General features: G+C 46.1%; 1 long non-coding RNA gene across 1 annotated transcript; it reads right to left on the bottom strand.

The window, feature by feature from the left end:
* Positions 1-19,170: 19,170 nt before the first annotated feature.
* On the bottom strand, positions 19,171-20,012 carry LOC117098022. Its single transcript, XR_004443142.1, has 2 exons — positions 19,594-20,012; positions 19,171-19,503 (listed from the first exon to the last, which is right to left on the bottom strand). It is a non-coding gene; the product is annotated as an uncharacterized LOC117098022 (long non-coding RNA).
* Positions 20,013-20,482: the final 470 nt, after the last annotated feature.

Below are 20,482 nucleotides of genomic sequence, written 5' to 3'. Positions count from 1 at the left end.
GAATAGGTCAATACATTTAGAATATGCATAAAATGGAACCCACAGCATAGCAGTGAACATGAAGGAGTTACAGCTACACGGTTCAGTATGGATAAATCTCCAAAGTATAATGATGCATGAAAAAGCAGGTCACAGAAAAACATACCAGATGATTTTACTAAAACATGCAAAACTAGACAACACACTACTTAGGCATACATATATACGATGTAGCTATAAAGAAAAACAAGAGTGGCTGGGTGTGGTGGCCCACGCCTGTAATCCCAGCACTTTGGAATGCCAAGGTGAGCAGCTACCTGAGGTCAGGAGGTCATCAAGACCAGCCTGGCCAACATGGTGAAAACCCATCTCTACTAAAGATACAAAAATTAGCCGGGATTGGTGGCATGTGCCTGTAATCCTAGCTACTTGGGAGGCTGAGGCAGGAGAACCGCTTGAACCTGGGAGATGGAAGTTGCAGTGAGCCGAGATCATGCCTCTGCACTCCAGCCTGGCTGACAGAGTGAGAATCCATCTCAAAAAAAAGAAGAAGAAAAGAAAAGAAAAACAAGAGTATAATAGACTAAATTCAGGATAGTGGTTACATGTGAGGTAGGGAAGGAGAAGGTGATCAGAAAGAAGTAAACACCTTCAAACACATTGTAAAGGTCTATTTCTTTTCTTTTTTTTTTTTTTTTTTTAGCTGGGACTATAGGCGCCTGCTGCCACGCCTGGCTAATTTTTTTGTAGTTTTAGTAGAGATGGGGTTTCACCACGTTAGCCGGGATGGTCTTGATCTCCTGATTTCTTGATCCACCCGCCTCGGCCTCCCAAAGTGCTGGGATTACAGGCCTGAGCCACCACACCTGGCCAAGGTCTATTTGTTAAGCTGAGTGGTGGATTTGGCAGCATTAATTTTTTGTTATTAAATCTATACTTACGTATTCTTTTGTTTATATGATCTATTCTGTAAATTAAAAAAATAAGTGAATGCTATTAAGCAAGAGTTCAGTCTAATGAAACTATTCCCCTGTCCTGGGTGATGGCTATGTTATGCTGGCTTGGTCAGGGGGTAATAGTGAGTAATTCTGTTTGTCAAATGATTTTCTGGTGTTTGTCCACCTAACAATCATTGTGACAAGGAAAGTGTCCAGGGTGGCCTGTCAGCACCGTGGGCAGAAGAATGCCTGAGGTCTAACCATGCTTTTTTTCTGGATCTTTGGCCTGATTCAAGCTGCAGCCATTATTCATCTCTACTCCTAGCTCAAACATCCCAACCATCTCCACCCAAGAAAGTTGACTAACAGCTCAGCATGTTCCTCAAAACATGATTACAAACTGTTTGGCGCTTTCTTAAAACGTTAAACAGAGAAGTACTGTGTGACCCAGCAACTCTACTGCCATATGTATATCCAAGAGAATTGAAAGCAGAGACTCGAACAGATTCTTGTACACCATTGTTCATAGCAGCGCTATTCACAACAGCCAAAAGATGGAAGCAACCTGTATTAGTCCATTTTCATGCTGCTGATAAAGACATACCTGAGACTGGGTAATTTATAAAGAAAAAGAGGCTTAATGGACTCACAGTTCCACGTGGCTGGGGAGGCTGACAATCATGGTGGAAGGAGAAAAGCACGTCTTATGTGGCGGCAGATAAGAGAGAACAAGAGCCAAGTGGAAGGGGAAGCCCCTTATCGAACCATCAGATTTCATGAGACTTACTCACTACCACGAAAACAGTATGGGGAAACCACCTCCATGATTTAATTATCTCCCACCGGCTCCCTCCCACAACACGTGGAAATTATGGAAAATACAATTAAAGATGAGATTTGGGTGGCGACCCAGCTAAACCATATCATTCTGCCCCTGGCCCTTCCCAAATCTCATGTCCTCACATTTCAAAACCAGTCGTGCCTTCCCAACAGTCCCCCAACGTCTTAACTCATTTCAACATTAACTCGAAAGTCCACAGTCCAAAGTCCCACCTGTGATAAGGCAAGTCCCTTCTGTCTATGAGCCTGTAAAATCAAAAGCAAGATCGTTACTTCTTAAGTACAGTGGGAGTACAGGCATTGGGCAAATACACCCATTTCAAATGGGAGAAGTTGGCCAAACAAAGGGGCTAAAGGGCCCATGCAAGTCAGAAATTCAGCAGGACAGTCAAATCTTCAAGCTCCAAAATGATCACCTTTGACTCCATGTCTCACATCCAGGTCACACTGATGCCACTGCCTGTTACCCACTTCCAAAGTTGCTTCCGTGTTTTCGGGTATCTTTGCAGCCGTCCTGCACTCTACCAGTACCAATTTACTGTATTAATCTGTTTTTACGCTGCTATTAGAGACATACATGAGACTGGGTAATTTATAAAGAAAAAGAAGCTTCCTGGATTCCCAGTTCCACGTGGCTGGAGAGGCCTCACAATCATGGCGGAAGGCGGAAGGCGAAAGGCACATCTTACATGGTGGTAGATAAGAGAGAACGAGAGTCAAGTGAGAGGGTTTCCCCTTATAAAACCCATCAGATCTCCTGAGACTTACTCACTACCATGAGAACAGGATGGGGGAAACCACCCCCATGATTCAATTGTCTCCCACTGGGTCCCTCCCACAACACATGGGAATTATGGGAGCTACAATTCAAGATGAGATTTGGCTGAGGACACAGCCAAACCATATCACAACCCACGTGACCATTTACAGATGAATGGAGACCAAAATTTGGTGTATTCATACAGTGCAATATTATCCACCTATAAAAAAGAATTGAATTCTGATGTATGCTACAACACAGATACATTTTGGAAGCATTATGCTTAGTGAAATAAGCCAGACACAAAAGGACAGATGTTGTGTGATTTCACTTATACAAGGTACGTGGAATAGGCAAATTCATACAGACAGAAAGTATAACAGAGACAGAAAGTAGAATGGGTTACCAAGGGATGGTGGAATGGAGAAGGGAGAGTTATTGTTGAATATGTGCAGAGTTTTTGTTGGAGATTATGAAAAAGTTTTGGGTATAGCGTGATAGTTGTATAGCATTATGAGATCATATATAGATGACAAAATCTCCCTCTGTTGCCCAGGCTGGAGTACAGTGGCATGATCTCAGCTCACTGCAGCCTCCGCCTCCCAGGTTCAAGCACCTCTCCTACCTCAGCCTCCAAAGTAGCTGGGATTGCAAGTGTGGGCCACCACATCCAGCTAATTTTTATATTTTTAGTAGAGAAAGGGTTTTGCCATGTTGGCCAGGCTGATCCCCAACTTGTGACGTCAAGTGATCCGCTCACCTCAGCCTCCCACAGTGCTGGGATTAAGTCATGAGCCACCATGCCCGGCCTGTTTTCTTTGGTTTGCTTAGACCAGTGGGTTGCTTCTGGCATGGAGAATGTCTATCTTTGTTTAAATGGGCAAAGAACATCCTCAGATCCACAGAACAGATGGGAGGGAAGTATCGTGACTGGGTAGTTTAGGAGTTTGGGTTGTTCCAATGCACAGCTGGAGCTGGCCAAGGCCAGAAAGAGATCCCTTGAAGCTGGGAGCAGTGGCTCACGCCTGTAATCCCAGCACTTTGGGAGGCCGAGGCAGGAGAATCACAAGGTCAGGAGTTTGACACCAGCCTGGTCAACATGGTGAAACCCTATCTCTACTAAATATACAAACAATTAGCTGGGCATACTGGTGAGTGCCTGTAATCCCAGCTACTTGGGAAGCTGAGGCAGGAGAATCGCTTGAACCTGCGAAGTGGAGGTTGCAGTGAGCTGAGACTGCTCCATGCACTCCCTGGAGACAGAGTGAGACAAGAAAGAAAGAGAGAAAGAGAGAGGAAGAGAAAGAGAGAGAGAGAGAGAGAGACAGGGAGTGAGGGAGGGAGGGAGGGAAGGAAGGAAGGGGAGGAGGAGGAGGAGGAGGAGAAGGAGAAGGAGAAGAAGGAGGAGGAGAAGAAGAAGAAGGAGGAGGAGGAGAAGGAGGAGGAGGAGGAGAAGGAGGAGGAGGAGGAGGGAGGGAGGGAGGGAGGGATCCCTTGCTGGAGCTAAGGCACGCATGCAGCCGGGCCTCACACGGGGCCAGAGCCACTTTGTGACCTTCAATGGCACTCGTGACTATTGCCTCCATGGGTTCCTCCCACCACCGTAATCTCACTATAAAAATTATTTTTATGTAACTTTAAGTACTTCAACATTTTTTTCTTCTTAGCCAAAATGTAATTGATTTTTGTAGGCCCTAAAAATTTTCTTTCTTTTTTTTAGAGATGGGACCTCGTTATGTTGCCCAGGGAGGTTTCAAACTCCTGGCCTCAAGCAATCCTGCCTTAGCTTCCCAAAGTTCTGGGATTATAGGCATGAGCCACCACTCCCTGCCCTTTTTCTGATGTGAGAAAAAAATTAAAACAGTGTGTAGGCCCCTGTAAGTATCATGGGCTCTAGGCACTGTGCCAACATATATAACGGGTATGTTGGCTCTGGGAGGAACTGGACACACTGTCTTCTATTCTCCCTCTCAGCTCATTCTCTTGGGGCAATAAGGGAGTTTGAAATCATCTTGTGCTGCCTCTCATGCGAGCAGGAATCCCATCAAGGCTTCTTTGACATGGAATCCTGCCATCTCTGCCCCCAGGAGTGGGATCTGAGCAAATTCTCAGTAGCGAGCTATTGGGCTAAGGTCTGCATCCCCCTAACTTTCACCAACTGCTCCAAATCCTTCCCAACTGGAACAACACAGTGCAAGTTTTAAGTCTTTGAACAATCTGAGGAACTATTGTGTGTCATCACCACCACCTCAACACAAGTTCTCTGCTCCAGATTAAGCACCCAAAGCTTTGTGATGGGGGATTTGTATACCCCTTATCTTGCCAAATGCCTGCCTCTGGACAAGGGCAAATGAACCCCTGGATGTGGTCTGATGTGACCACAACTGTTACCTCTGCTACGACATCATCATCCTTCTACTGGTTTCATTTATCAGTAGATAGATCACATGGTCATCATACACTAGCTCTGTGATCAGTTAAACCCCATAGTTCTTTCCCCACCCCCAAACTGAAGTGAAGCCAGCCTCTCTCAAACTCTACCCACACCATTGGTTTTGTTCAGCATGGAGACTCTTCACTTGCCTCCTCACAATCATGTCAAGGTCCTTGTTCATCCAGGATAAAGGGTGTCCTTTCTGTGCTTGACCATCCACAGACTTGACAAACATGCGTTCTTTGTCTTCATTCTGCAGTGTCAGGAGCCATACATCCTATTTTTAAAGTTGCCAGTTGTTTTACTTTGTTGTTGTTTTCCTGTTACTGAAAGTTGAGTCTACGCCCTGATATGGTTGAAACTGAGAAACTTCCATTTTTGACTTGTGATTGATTTTGGCATTCTAGGGAAGAAGGAAATTAACCATTGGAGTTAATTTGTCCTTTTATTCTGGAAAGAACTCCTTTGATGAGAGTTTTCTTTTATTTTATTTTCTAAGTCACCAGGTGTAAGGCTAGATGGGACGGGACAACCTTCCAGAGAGATGATCTATCCTGGCCACACAGCAGTAAACCAGTGCTTCCGTGAGGGGTAGCTAGGAAAAGATAGTGGTGATGAGGATGACCAGCAGTAGCCTGTAGGGGATCTGATATCTACTTGAACTTTCTTTTTCTGTTCTCCAATTCTCATCTGTTCTGTTGGAACCAAGTTAGTTTACATTCCTAAAAATGGTATTGTCACTCAGCAATAGTATTGAGGGTCAAACCAGAGTTTTATGAGTAGGAATGAAGATAGCATTTAGAAGAGTATTCTGCTAATGCATACGGTAGAATGTTGACTTTTAAATTCCTGCACTTACAGTAGTAGATATCTGCTGCTTTTACCTGCCTTTCATCCTTTCCTGTCTTTTGCAAACACACTCCAGTTTTCTTTTGGGGAACCATTTATCCACCATACTTGATCCCAGTGGTGGCAGGGGCACCCCCATACCCTGCCTCCACTGGCCAGCATGCAACCTAAACCTAGAAAACAAGAGGGATACATCCTCCTTTCGCGGTGACCTCAGAGAGGGGCATGAGGTCCATTGGGCCAGCCCATCACTTCCAGGACTTCTTGCCTGCACTATCAGTAAAGAAGGGCTCCTATACCTGCTGGGTGTTGCTCCACTGGAGGAAGTCAGCCTGAACTGAAGTATCCACCGTCATCCCAACACAGGAGCCCTGACTGAGGCCAATGCCAGATGGAGATGGAGAGACTCGGGGGTCAATGACATCGTTTGCTCACGGCTATACTGCAGCTACCTTGGAATTCGCCATCTAATCCAGTTTGAATGGAGTTTCTGTCACTGACAACCAAAAGAGGCTAGAATAAGGTTATCCTTTTTAAGAACTGCACTAAAAACTGTCTTCCTGGAAAAAATAATTGACTTGGCAATTGTATTTTGTTTATTTTATGCTGGAATTTATCAACTATTAGATATATGAGAGTATGGGTGTGATAGTTCAAGTGAAGCTGTTTTAAATGAGTGTACAGGCAATATTTGGAGATTTACGTTAATGCAAGTGTCTTAATACTCAAGCAACTACTGGGCAAGGTAAACATAGGAAAGCTGATTGCTATGTAGTATTTGAGACGTGGGGAAAATATCTTCAGTTCTTAGTGTGTAGATAGTTCGGGCAGTAAACTAGTCCTACTAGCTCCTTAGATCAGACCACAAAAATGAAGGAGGCAAAGAAATGAAGGAAGCAGGCTGATTACATTTACATTTAAATTGCAGTTATTAGGAATATTTTATTTGCCACATAGATAAGACACAGCACTGCCAATTCGTGTCTGGTTTAGAGGTTGCCCACTAGCAGTGGGTGGTTGGCTTGGTCTGGACTGGGAGGCCAGTGCCACACCTTGCCTATCATTTTTTCCTGAACTCCTGCAGAAATGTCTTTTTTGAGTGTGCATAACTTTGTTGTTGTTCTTAAGTCTTTGTTGACAGACAGATGTGATCCAAGTCTCAAATCAGAAGGCGAGGAAGCCCAGATTTTAATTTCAGGTATAATACTGAGTCCCTGTGTGTCCTTTAAAAGTCAGTTAACCTCCTGGCCTCAGTTTCCCTGTCTGCAAAACAAGACTCATAATCCCAACTTAAATGTCTCTGTGGGCCTCTGTGTACATTAATTATTGTTTATAGCGCAAGTGGAAGTTGAGCTGTGTTAATTATTGTTGTCATTCCTGGGTCTTCCAGCCAAGTTTGAGCCAAGCCCTCCTCTTGCTTTTAGTTCCTGAGATCTGACAGATTCAGCCATGAGGAGGGTGGTATGTCAAGGCGAAATCAGCAGAGAGTGCGTGCCTTACCCGGAGAAGGCAACTGGCCCCAAAGCCTTGGCTCTGGGGATGTGGAGCAGCCCAGGTTCCTGTGGCTTTGTTGGAACCTCATGCTAACAGAGCGAGAGTTCTGAAACTGCTGCCACACTCCTGTCCCTCGCCTCTTTGTGTACTTGCCATTTAATTTACCAAGAAGCCTGGAGATCAATAAGAGGAGCTCACCCTGTCATTAGACAGGGCCCTAAATTGCAAGTTGCAGCTGGAGAAGCTTCAGAAGCATTGTGATCACTCATGAAGAAAGATGACTAATCGCTTTCTTCTGGTCACTTATTTGGCTTATGACTTTGTTTCTACTCTCTAAGTACAATAGTTATCAGATTTCCATGTAACTAGGTAGTGACAATTGGTATGTCTAGTTTCATTTAATACACTTGTTGGTGGGTTCTGCTACCTCACCGAGGCCAAGTTGCTTAGTTGTATTGTATCCTGCCGTTTTAAAGCTCAGGAGACAGGCGAAGGAGGGAAAGCTCACCTCAGCTCACTGATGGCCATCTTCATCAGGATCAGCATCAGCATCACTCGTGAGTGTCCGGGAGACACCGTGTGTTTAACCCTTTGCAGTGAAGTTAATCTCTACGTATCCAGTGCAAGTTAGATAATCAGTTCCAACAGGTTTGGATCTCAGCTGTGTGCAGAACCCTATAGTTTAGAAAAACAACACCAAAAATACCCCAGCATTCCAAAGAGCAGGGGAATGTGTCTTCTACCATGGTTTGAAGCCAGCTGTCCAGGGCACAGGTGGAACCAATTTCCTATATTACCTTTCTAGGCAGGGACCAGAGGAGTCAGTTTTTAGGGGAATCCTAAGCCCCCTGTGTGGCAGCATCCTTACCCACTCAGAATGGAAGCCAGCTGTCCAAGGGTTGACCAGGTCCCTGCCTGTGTGCCTGACATCCTTTCTTAAGGAAGATGCACACCCACATCTATTGGCACGGACTTGTAACTATCTCCTTCTGAATTTGGTCCTTGCTGTTAATACTGACTCCGCCCCCCACACACCCCCGCCTTCACTTTCCCCCAGCTCTGCAATCTCCTGGCAGACAGGCAGGTCCCAGGCTCTCTTGTCTGCTTAGCACAGCAGGCAGACGTCGGGGTGGTGGTGCATGCTAGTTAACTAATTAATGATTGTAAAGCACTTTGAAAACATAAAGAACCAGATAAATGCCAAGTATTATTGTTATTAATGATGAGGAGGCTGTTTAGTCATCCTCAGCCCTGAGCTCGGCTCACTGCTCCCACTGTGGCTGCAGGCTGATTTGAGAACCAGGATGCGAACTCCCCTCCTCCCTGCAGGCGCTGTTTCACACTGAGTCAGTGACCAAGGTGAAGGGCCAGGAAACCTTCTCTCCTCCTCTCCCACCTGCTGTCAAAGCACTGCCTACTTTGTGGCCGTAAGGCTAACATTTACCGAAAGCCAGGGTTTGAAACTGCCTCTCTATTTCCCATTCACCTGTTCAGTAAGTTCATTGATGTTTACTTGAGTGCTCACTGATGGTGATTAGACTGCCATCTCTGTCTGAGGACAGGATGCAGCCTGAAATGAAGCCCCACTTTTCATTCAATCAAATTCCATAAGGATGGATTCACTTCTACAAGGATCTCTTTTACATGTTTTGGGGGCTTAATATTTTCTTCTAGATGCCTCTATGTATGTTTGTTCCTTTGATATAGCAACTCTGTCAGCTGGGAAAGGCAGATGTTATTTTTCCCATTTTGCAGATGGGAAACCTAAGGGTCAGGGACATGATGAGCCTTGTATAAGGCCCCAGGGGCTCTAGAATCTAGTGGCAGGGCCAGAGTTCACTCCAGCTCTCCCGAGCCCCAGGCTGAACAGTGCCCTCTGACACATGAGGTGACTGCAACAGACTCCAGACACCTGGCAGGATGTGCAAAGATACTTTAAACAGCTTCTCGATAATGTTCTAGCAAAGCAGACACTTTCAGAAACCCCGTAGTCTCTGCATGGACATCTGACCTGAAGCTCCTCTAGCCACTGGCTAGCCCTGAGGAGTTCTCCATGTCCTGTTTCAGGCTCGTGATCCTGGAATCTGACACTGTCTCAAAAGCTTGGGCCAAGAAGACCCTAGAATCCATCTGTGTAACATCCCCGCTCCACAGATGACAAAACTGTGGGCCAGAGAAGTCCAATTACTGGTCATTGATGCCAGAGCCAGTGAAGGGGTAAGGCTTGCTGCATGCTTCCCCCACCCTCCCGCAGGGCTTCTGGCTCAACAGCCAGCCACCATTCAGCCTCCGGATCTCTACTGCTGGATGGGAAGGTTCCAGGGGGTTTCATATCTTTTGTGCTTTTCTGTATTTTCCAAATTTTCTCCATTGAATGTTTTCCAAATTTTCTTCTGAAATAAATTATAGAAGGAATCAGAAAACAGGGCCGGGTGTGGTAGCTCACGCCTATAATCCTAGCACTTTGGGGGGCTGAGGTGGGCAGATCACCTGAGGTCAGGAGCTTGAGACCAGCCTGGCCACCATGGCAAAACCTCATCTCTACTAAAAATACAAAAATTTGCCAGGCGTGGTGATAAACACCTGTAATCTTGGCTACTCGGGAGGCTGAGGCAGGAGAATCACTTGGACCCAGGAGGCAGAGGTTGCAGTGAGCTGAGATCACGCCACTGCACTCCAGCCTGGGCAACAGACCCTGTCTCAAAAAAAAAAAAAAGAAAAAGAAAAAAGAAGTACTCAGAAAATAAATCATTGTTTTACACACACACACACACCACACACACACACAGAGCTATTTACCAATCTGCCTGTCTGTCGCTCACATGTACATATAACATGTGAGCATCTATGTAAGTATGGGCTACTGCATTTCTCTTCCCCAAACTCCCTCTTGGACTGACAGTCTTTTACTGGGGACTCACTTGAGGGTTCAGACATCGCTGTTGTCTTCTCCCACTTTAGTCCCCAAAAAGGAATATTTCAACAGATCTACAACTTTGTTCTAGGTCTAAACCCCTAAGAGTGAAGCTGTGGGGCCTGGGGGTGGGAGGGATGGTTGGCCTGAGCCTACAGCCAGGGGGATGGGAGGGTGGGGGAGCAGCCTCTCTTGGTGGGGGACCGGTGCTGCTGTGAGGACAGCCTTCACTGCCATTTCAAGGGCTTCTCAGTGACCATGAAATCCTGCTGTGTCCCTGCTAACACCCCACCCTGTGCATTCTTTTGACTAAGATCTGCGGCCTAGTGCTGTGGCCTAGATGCCGTGAGATGTCTTTTTTTAAGTAGTAAGTTTATGGTGTGGTTACTTTTTAAAATTGCAGCTACAAAATACATCAAGTTCAAACGCACATCCACAGTGCTACCGTGGCCTGGAGTGGAAGCCACAGAGGGCAGCAGAGCAGCCCCAGGCACAGCCCTGCGTTCCGCCCTCTCTTACCCCTCCAAGCAGTTCAGAGCAGCCCCTTGGCTCCCATTGCTGCGCTGGCACAGTGGGGCCACCACCCGGCTCACAGGGGGCAAGGTGAGGTAGCAGAGCCAGGAAATTGGATTCTTTTCACTTCCTTGTGAGGAGATACTTTATTCCTGAAGAATTCTAGGGTGTGGAGAAAGCAGAGGAAAGACAGCATCCCGGGTGAGATACCACCGGCCAGGCAGACCCAGCCAGAGGCGCCAGACCCACTGGTCCGAGTGGAAAGCGAGCCGGGCGTGCTCCAGCACAGCCAAAACCCTCTTTGGGGTTTTCTGGCATGGCGATAGCATACTTCACATGGCTCAGTGATTTAAAAAAGAAAAGAAAATTGGCCTCCCCAAACTAGAATCCTCACCTGTCACCTACCTCCCTCTCCGCCTTTCTCAGCAGAGCTAATGTGAATTGAGTGCTTTGTGTGCCAGGCCCTATCACATACAGTCTCTCATTTCACCCTTATATCCACACAGGAGCTCAATTTTACAGAAAAGCAAACTAAGGCACAGAGAGGTTAAAGTGGCTTGTCCAAGGACACACAGCTAGAGCACGCTAGGCCTGGGATTTGAACATGTCTTCCTGGCTCCAAAGCTCATGCTCCCCACCTCTGGTATTTAGGGAACCATAATCCCATTGGGATCTCTCTAATGGCATCAGCCCTCTCAGTCAGTCAGAGGGCCAAATGGAAGCAGAAAATATTTTGGGATCTCTTGTAAGCCTGAAATAATTGCTTAGGAGATGTTAGGAAGGCAGGAGTGCTGGTGCTGCTTTTCTGCATTTTGAGTTCTGGTCGGGCATTTGTTCCCACGGACAGTCCCCTTGGTGCAACGAAGGAGGCAACCAGAGGAGCTTTGCTGCTGGAAGGGCAGGATGCAAGTGCGTGTCTGTGTGTGACCCTGCCACCCCCAGCTCAGGATGGAGAAAGCCAGGCTTTCTTAGCAGGCAGAGAGACTGGTTTAGTTGCTTTAGCTGCCCGTAATTTGAACTCCTCAACACCATTTCCACTTCCATCCAAATCCACTTACACATGCTGCTTGAGTCCTTCTAACTTTATAAGCATAAAGGCATGGATGCTGGAACAAAAAGCTTTCTGCAACCCTTCCCACCCACAGGAAAGGTTTGGTGTAGGCAGTTGTGCCTTTGTTCAGCTTTACCCGGCTGTGCCTCCAAGGACCCCACCAACTACGCATTGAACTTGCACTTCCTATTCACAGAGAGTGCAGCTCTCAGTAATCCACATTAAGGCTTTGGGACTCAGTTTTGCATATTGGTCCTGTTTTACATCTGACCTCATCAACGTGAGGCCATTCCTCTCCCCTGAGGAGTGACTTTGGAAGAGTGTCACTGGCAGGGAAGCTGAGAGCTGGAGAGTCATGCCCAGGATGGAACTTAGCTATAGAAAGCCTTTCATCTCTGGCCGGCTCTCAAAGCCCTGAGGGCTATAATTAGTCCTCACAACACCTCTGCCTGGTAGGAAAGTGTGATCACCTCGTTTTTATAGATTGGACAGTGAGGCATGGTGCTATTAAGTGACTTTCTTCAAGGCAGCACCTCCCTCAAAGAGCTGGGACTGGGGAAGAGCAGAGAGTGACACCAGGCTGAGTGAGCAGGTCAGGCCCTTGTCACTTGACCACCCTTCCCTCCTCAGTACACCAGCACACCCTAAATGTGGCTACTGGTGGGGGGTTTCAAGAAGCATCTCAAAGACTTAAGAAGTCAAAGGGAGGGTGAGGAGAAGAAGAGAAAGAGAATGAAAAGCAATAAATAGCCCAGGCAGAGGTTAGAGGTTCTCTCCGACTTCCTGTAAAGTATAATCCGACCAGCCACATGTGAGAGAAACCAAATGTCATGCAAAGCAGTGAAATTGTCACCCTCAGGATGCGGGTCGGGGGGGCCCTGAGACGAAAGGTCAGAATAATCCCTTCTCTAGCAAAGCTGAAGTCCCAGCACTATTTTTAGAAGCTCCTAGAATTTACAACCTATTTTTAGGAACTCCTAGAATTTGCCACCTGCTAAGATATAAGAAGAGCCAAAGAATTAGAGTTCATCACCCTGGAGTGTACAGTCAGCTCTCTCCGCCTTAGCCGATGGGCTTCTGAGAAGAGTACGTAGAACAGATGTTAGTAAAGTGAATCACCTTGAACATACTCCCAGTGGTTAAAGGACTTGGGTGGAGAGCCAAGGCGAAGAGCCAGTCATCGCCCTGCCTGTGCAGCTTAAGTTTTGTCTAGTGGTTAGGAGTAGAGGCTTTGAAGTCATGCAGACCCGAGCTCCAACCTCAGCCCCACCTCCCACCGTAGCCATGTTGCCTGGAAAAGTGGCTTGACCTCTTTGAGCCTTAGTTTCTTCATCTATTAATTAGGGCTTGCCATGCCCTCCCTCTCAGGGTGATTCTAAGAGTTCCTTATGATCATACTGGTTCCTGGTAAGCATTCAATGAACAGCAGCTGTTATTACACTCTTAAGTTTTATGTATTTTTTTTCTTTATTAAAAGGAATTTTTTTTTTTTTTTTGAAACAGAGTCTCACTCTGTTGCCCAGGCTGGAGTGTGGTGGCACAATCTCGGCTCACTGCAACTCCACCTCCCGGGTTCCAGCAATTCTCCTGCCTCAGCCTCCCAAGTTGCTGGGACTACAGGCACGTGCTACCACACCTGGCTAATTTTTGTATTTTTAAGTAGAGACAGAGTTTCACCATATTCAGGCTGGTGTCGAACTCCTGACCTCGTGATCCACCTGCCTCAGCCTCCCAAAGTGCTGGGATTACAGACGCGGCCAAAAGGCTATCTTTTCTAGCTGACTGAAGTGATGATTGGAGAACTCAATTTCCCTAGGATTCTAAAACATGCCATTCCTCTGAGGTGGTTTAGAGCACCCTCTAAATCCAAATCTATGATACACGATTGATTTTGCTTGGCCTAGAAGTGCCTTTGCTCATGTCCCTGGGGAAAAACACAGATCAAGATGGCAGCCTGCATTGTCTCTGGGCTGATCCAGACAGTCACTGAGCTGAGCCCACTCCCATGGTTTCTCAAGAGGACCAGCTCTATTTGTCTCATAATAGAAGTTCTGAAGTAATGGTTGAACCTTTTTCAGTACCCCCTTGAGAATTTGATAAATATTATAGCCCTCTCCCTCTCAAAAAATGCCTATGTACACGAAGTTTATGCCGTTGCTTCTCATTATTCGCAGTGGTTATTCTATAAACTCACTCGGAACACTGAATTGGCAAATTCTGAACCATCACTCCAGGGAAACATACGGTTAAGTTCCTGAGAGCCCTGGTCACAACATTTTCATCAACCAATCCGTATATAACCTTGTGTCATGTGTGTTTCTGTTTAAAAATCCCTAATTTTATACATATTGTTGATTTTGTTAACATAGAACTCACAGCCAACAGCACCATTCATGCCTGAAGGAAACTTCTCGAGCCCGTGGATTTTCTCCACAAGCTACATCACAGCCTTCTTGCACTTAAGAACATTAGATGCACCTCGGTACTACACTCGGAGGTCATTGTAATTGGTGAAATCACTAATAAAATACATAAAGAGGCAAAAAACATGACTTTGAATAGACTGTGGAAAGTCACTTGTTTACAGCATGAGAGCTGCGACAAGAAGGCAAAGTGTCACCTTGTTCAACCTCAGCTGGGAACGTGCATATTAGGTGACTCGAATGTACTGCTCTGCGCATGTGCTTGTCTGCAGATGACTGCAAACGCTCCATGAGTGTTGATTTAGGGATTATAAGTAAAGTTTAGTGAGTAGATAAATTTGCAAATACAAAATCTTCTAATAATGAGGGTTGACTGTATATAGTTTGGGCATTCGAAGCCCATGAAAACCAATTCTATGGGAATTGGGACAAAGAGGAGCATTTTAATTCTTGCAACCCATGGGAACCTACTTAAAGGAGAACAAGTAAATGTCTTTCTAAAAAGGTATAGGCATCCTTTACCAGGCATTTCTATTCTTTTTTTCCCCCTGGTATTTTATACCTCTGAATTTTTCTCAAGACCTGGTCATTAAAATCAGGCATCTGAAAAAAAAATTATTATAAAAACTAAGAATATTTGGTGCTTTCTTACATTTATTATTATTGGCCTTAGCAGGAAAAATGTTTTCTTAAGCAAGCCTGATTATCACTACGTGAAAAATATGCATATACAGGCTGGGCACAGTGGCTCACACCTGTAATTCCAGCACTTAGGGAGGCCAAGGGGGGGGGGCGGATCAAGAGGTCAGGAGTTCAAGACCAGCCTGGCCAACATGGTGAAACCCTGTCTCTACTAAAATTACAAAAATTAGCCGAACATGGTGGCGTGCACCTGTAATCCCAGCTACTCAGGGGGCTGAAGCAGGAGAATCGCTTGAACCTGGGAAGCAGAGGTTGCAGTGAGCTGAGATCATGCCACTGCACTCCAGCCTGGGTGACAGAGTGACACTCCATCTTGGAAAAAGGAAAAAAAAAGTCTGCGTGTGTGTGTGTATATACATATATGAAAATGTAAATATATAAATATATAAATGTAAATATATTTATAATATATATACACAAATGTATACATATCTATATGTATATATACATACATATATACACACATATATACAGAAAGGAAGGAAACATGAAAGAAATGAATAGTTTTTAGGGTGATCGAATATGAAATAGTTTTTCTTTCATAATGTGCCCCTCAGTGTGGATGTTACGTGATCGCAGACATAAATTAACAAGAAAATATTTCAATGAAAACAATATGGGAGTAGCAAAAAACTAATGAAAATATCTTCAAACACAAGAAAATTAATAATCTTTAATCATTTCTCCCCTGGAAATCCATCTGCATTAGCAAAAAAGAAAAAAGATTGAGCTCCTTCTCACCGATCGCTTCTGTTTTGCAGGATTCTCTGAGGGCCGTGTTATTCCTTTGCAGGGTGGACTTCAACATTCTAAGCCCTTTAGGAGCTTTCATTCTGGCAGACACGTGATGCTAAGACAAAAGGTAGACAACCATAATACTGCAGTCAAGGAGCAAACGGCCCAGATAACTAGTACATACCCAGGTGGCTTTGGGAACATGGGATTTTAGGAAAATTACCGAGGAGAAGGTCCAGAGAGAAGTCGCCAGCAGGAGTGCATGCAAAGTAGTCTATGAGACGGATTGGACACAGGCGTGGCCTATAGCCTTTGAGCACCTATCGTGGTGCAATTCGCATGCCCAAGTGCCTTTGTAAAATTCCCCCTGAAGGCCTTGGTAATCAGCCAATCCAGGTTTTAGTGAGCACATTCTATATGCCAGTCTGGACTACATGTGGCCGACACCTAGAAAAATCAAACCCAATCCCTGGCTTCAAGTCACTGTCTGCTTGGGAAGTCCCGATTCAGTCATCAGAGAAGCACCTACTATGTAAGAGAACTATAAGAAGCAAGACTCTGAACTCCTACTGGTGTCAGCCCGTGGTCTGGGCTCTACTGACAGGCTGCTGAACAAGAGGAAGTTCCTGTCTTCAGGGGCTCAGACATTGTCTGTGGCAGAGTCAGACGATGAACATGAAACTGAGTAAATAAACAGGATCCCTTCAGACAGAGGTGAAGTGCTGTGAAGGAAAGAAACAGCAACATGATGGAGAGTGCTTGGCCTCTGCGGGGGTAGTAGCATTTGAGCGCTGGATGCTGGAAAGTGAGCCAGCTGTGGCAATATCTGGAGGGAGAGTTCCACTGGCAGAGGATCTGTGGTGTATGTGGAAAGATCAGGAGGAAAGCAGTCCACAGGGAAAGAAAGACACCAAATAGAAAGGCACCCTCTAGGGAGGTAGAGGAGGTGAAGTAATGCTGGACTTTGTGCTGCAGGCTGTGGTTGCTGCTGCTTTACCTGTGCTCCTGTAAAGACATTGCTAATCTAACCTTGCTTTCTCTACCACCAGGCCCAGCGGCACCTCTCAGGCAGGCACTACTAATCAACTGGAGTTGATGAGTGAGGTAAAGACTGTTTCTTATTGTACTATAAACAGTAGGACGCCTTTTAGGATTTTGAGCAGACTATCACAATAAAGTGTTTTAAGAAAGATTAATCTGACCATGGTATGCAATATAACTCAGAGGGAACTGAAGTGGGTGTTCCTGAGGCCACTTAAAAGAAAATAGTAATTGCAGACATTATTTAAGCACCTACTACATGCCGACCGATCCTTTATTTATTTTCATCAACCTCAAAAAGTAGATATTATTATCCCCTTTGAGCAGATAAAGAAACTGAGGCACAAAGAAGGTGTCATTTGCCTAAGTGGAGAAACCAAGAGTTAAACCTAAGTCACTAGTTCCAAACCCCTTGCTATTTCTCTATGCAGCACTGATATTCTAAGTGTAAGGTGATAAGAATTTGGGGTGGGGTCTAAAAAGATTGGATAGACATGAAAAACATAAAGGAAAAATTAATGGGAATTGATGACTGGATATTAAAAGGAAGGCAAGAGTAAGGCCAAAGATAATAACAAAAGAAAATGCGTCTTGGGTAGTGCATAGAAAAAAGCCTGTAATGGTACACATCAAACTGTTAACAGTGATTGCTCCTGAGGAGTGAGATGGAGAGTTGCAGCGGGGAGGGGAAGACCTTTTTACTTGTTACTTTATAAGCTTCTGCCTTTTTTTCAATAATTATTTTAAAATAATTTAATAAATAAATAATTTTTAAATTAAGTTTATTTAAAAACAATTCAGAGGTTTTTTCCCTCCTGAGTGACTGAGAGATGCCACTGATGGAATTCAATAGATTCCAAGCTTTGGCTAGGGGGTAAAGACAATGCATTTGTTCTCAGACACTGAGTTGAGTGAGGCGATGGTGGGAGAGCCACGGGGCCATGAGCCACAGGGTTTTCATTGCAAGTTAAGATTCAGGCACTTTCGTGGTTCCCAGTGCTGACCCTTCATTTTGGGATGCAGCTAACCCAAGCCATCCTGCCTGTCACTAGACTCGCCACTCGGCAGACCCCTAAAATTAAGAGCACCAGGGACCCGTGGCAGAACTTCAGCACCAGCTCTGCCTGGTGCATGGGAGCAGCACTGGCCTCGCTCTGGGCGTGTCATTTCTGCATTTGCTCACTCACTGTGTCCCATACTGGTCCTGGTAAGATGGCTGGGGAGTGGGAGGAGAGGAACACCTCTGGCATCCCTGGCCCTTGGAGGGCCCTTATGGGAGTGCCTGACCTCTCTGTGCCCTATGTGGGTATCTACCTCATATCTGTTTATCTCAAAGCAATGGGATTGTGAGCAATGGCTAATAAAAAGAGCTATTTATCAACTAGCAGTTTACATAATCACAACCATAGCAAAAACAATAGTAATCATATGTCCAGGGAAAACAACAGTTCTCTGAAAATTTCAGAGTAGATTCCCGAGGTGGAAATAAGATGCCCCCATAATCATCTTACTCAAGATGCTTTTTAATGGAAGGTAATAACCAGAAATGAAAACCATCAACATAACGTATGCCAGGTCATAAAAAAATAATTGTTGGGTCAGCCAGGTTCCCTGCAGCGAGGCTTCCCGAGCCTGCTTCCTCCTTGCCAGCTTCAGACTTCATTTTCCACCCCCTGGAAGGGGCGACCTGTCTTCCAGGTTTGGGCTTTTGGAATCAGAGCAGAGAGAGCCCATAAGCCCCTACCTATTGTCTCAGCTTCCGGGCCTTTGGGAAGCTTTGAACTCCGGGAGTGGGCTGTTTCCTCTGTGGGAGGGAAGTGAGTGGGGCAGAGCCAGGAGGAACACATTTCCCTCCTGTTCGTTTACCATATGTGCGGCTTCCAAGCAATCTGGCCTGGGCGGGGGAAGTCACTAACATGTCCCTGGTGAGCCCTTGTGCGAGACCCCCAGCCCTGCATGACTCGAGAGATTTCATCAGGTCCTGAAGAAGTCGGTCACATGGTCACTTTCCAGCCCCAACGTCTAGAACTTTCTTTAGAAATTGGCCTGAAAACAGACAGCTCTCCAAACATCCCAGCTGTCCGAACGTGCTAATTGTCCCACTGGCAATGGGAGAGCCTGATGAGTCATGCCCTGCCAGGCCCGCACCGTGTGTCATCTTGACAGTTTATGGCCTGACATTTGACCCGCAGTCTCTCTGTCCCCCTGGTCAACGCCTCCTGACCCTGGAACTCTACTTTCATTTTAAAAGGCATAATTCTACAGCATCCTTCCACACTTACCGCCTCTGCCAGGGAGATTACCCCCAAGCTGCAGAAGGCAAATCTCGTGGTTGGTGGGCGTGATGTGATACTTTACCTGTGTCAGGATCCCTGGCTGAACCGGTGACATTTGGGAAAGATCCCAGGTCTCTGTAAGAAACAGCAACCTGAGTGTGGTGGCCGTGCCCGGCATTACTCAGAATCTCTCCGTTGATTCATTTCAGTGATACAGAGAATTGGGGAATCAGGCAGCCACCCTGGTGACATACCTCTTTGTCACATTTAATCACTTAGAATCATCTGACATAACTTAGACTGTTTTACATTGTGTTATTTCAAAGTTTATGAAAGCTGGAGGGTGGACTGGGCCCCCCACGAGGGCCTGGTCCCTGGAGAGAGGGCACTGGGACTCTGACGGCGAGTGGGCTTGTTTGCGTCCCATCCTCGTGTCCCCGAAGCCCCTTGTGTCGTGCGCTCCTCCCCTAGGGTTGTCCTGTGGCATTCCATTCCTTTCATCTCTCCGATGAATCTCCCAGTGCGGGTGGCGGCTCCTTCCTTCCTTGGCAAGCCTGTTGAGCCGAAGGGATCGTCTCTGAGGAAGCCCTGCAGTCGTCAGTCCCTCCCCACCAGGCCAGACCGGGTGGAGCAAATCCCCTCACCTGTCTCATTTCCTCTTCCTCTCCTGGTTCTGCCTGGGCTTGTCGCTTCTCTTCCTTGACTGCCCGGAGTCCTAAGAGCATGACTTAGATGAATGACATCTTACAGGATCTCTGACTCTCAGAACCCTTACAGGACTTTCAACGCTTTCCTCTCCTCTCTCCGTCCCAACACCTCCATCGCTGCTGTGACGCTCATCTACCGGAAGGGCGTTCACCCCACTTAGCAGTCACCAGGAGTGGCGGGGACTGGACTTGCTCCCTTGTTTTGCTTCCCAGTACTCCAGTCCTGTGGTCACTGCCTCCTCGGGTAGCTGGCCCGCGAGTGTGCGTGGCAAGTGACACACCAGACCTTCCCAGAGCAGCTCACCCTGTGCTGTCGGCTGTGGCAGCTGAGAGCCACACGTGCAATTCTGCAGTTACTCGCTGAGATGGAAGATACACGCCAGATTTCTAAAATCTGAAACAGTGACAACAAAGAGAATCTCAAATATCCCATAAGCAATTTTAATTTTTTTAATTTTTTCTTTTTTTTTTTGAGACAGAGTTGCACTCTTATTGCCCAGGCTAGAATGCAGTGGTGCGATCTCAGCTCACCGCAACCTTTACCTCCCAGGTTCAAGCGATTCTCCTGCCTCAGCCTCCTGAGTAACTGGGATTACAGGTGTGTGCCACCACACCCAGCTAATTTTTGTATTTTTAGTAGAGGTGGGGTTTCACCATGTTGGCCAGGCTGGTCTCGAACTGCTGACCTCAGGTGATCCACCCACCTCGGCCCCCCAAAGTGCTGGGATTACAGGCATGAGCCACATTGCCCAGCCTCATTAACAATTTGTATGTGAATTATATGTCAAAATAATAATATTTGGAATACATAGGTTTAAATAAAATA

This window comes from Trachypithecus francoisi, unplaced genomic scaffold (genome assembly GCF_009764315.1).
Source record: "Trachypithecus francoisi isolate TF-2019V2 unplaced genomic scaffold, Tfra_2.0 Lachesis_group15, whole genome shotgun sequence".
NCBI classification, from domain to species: Eukaryota; Metazoa; Chordata; class Mammalia; order Primates; family Cercopithecidae; genus Trachypithecus; species Trachypithecus francoisi.
The sequence above is the reverse complement of the archived record's forward strand: the minus strand, read 5'-3'. Positions and strand labels throughout refer to the sequence as shown.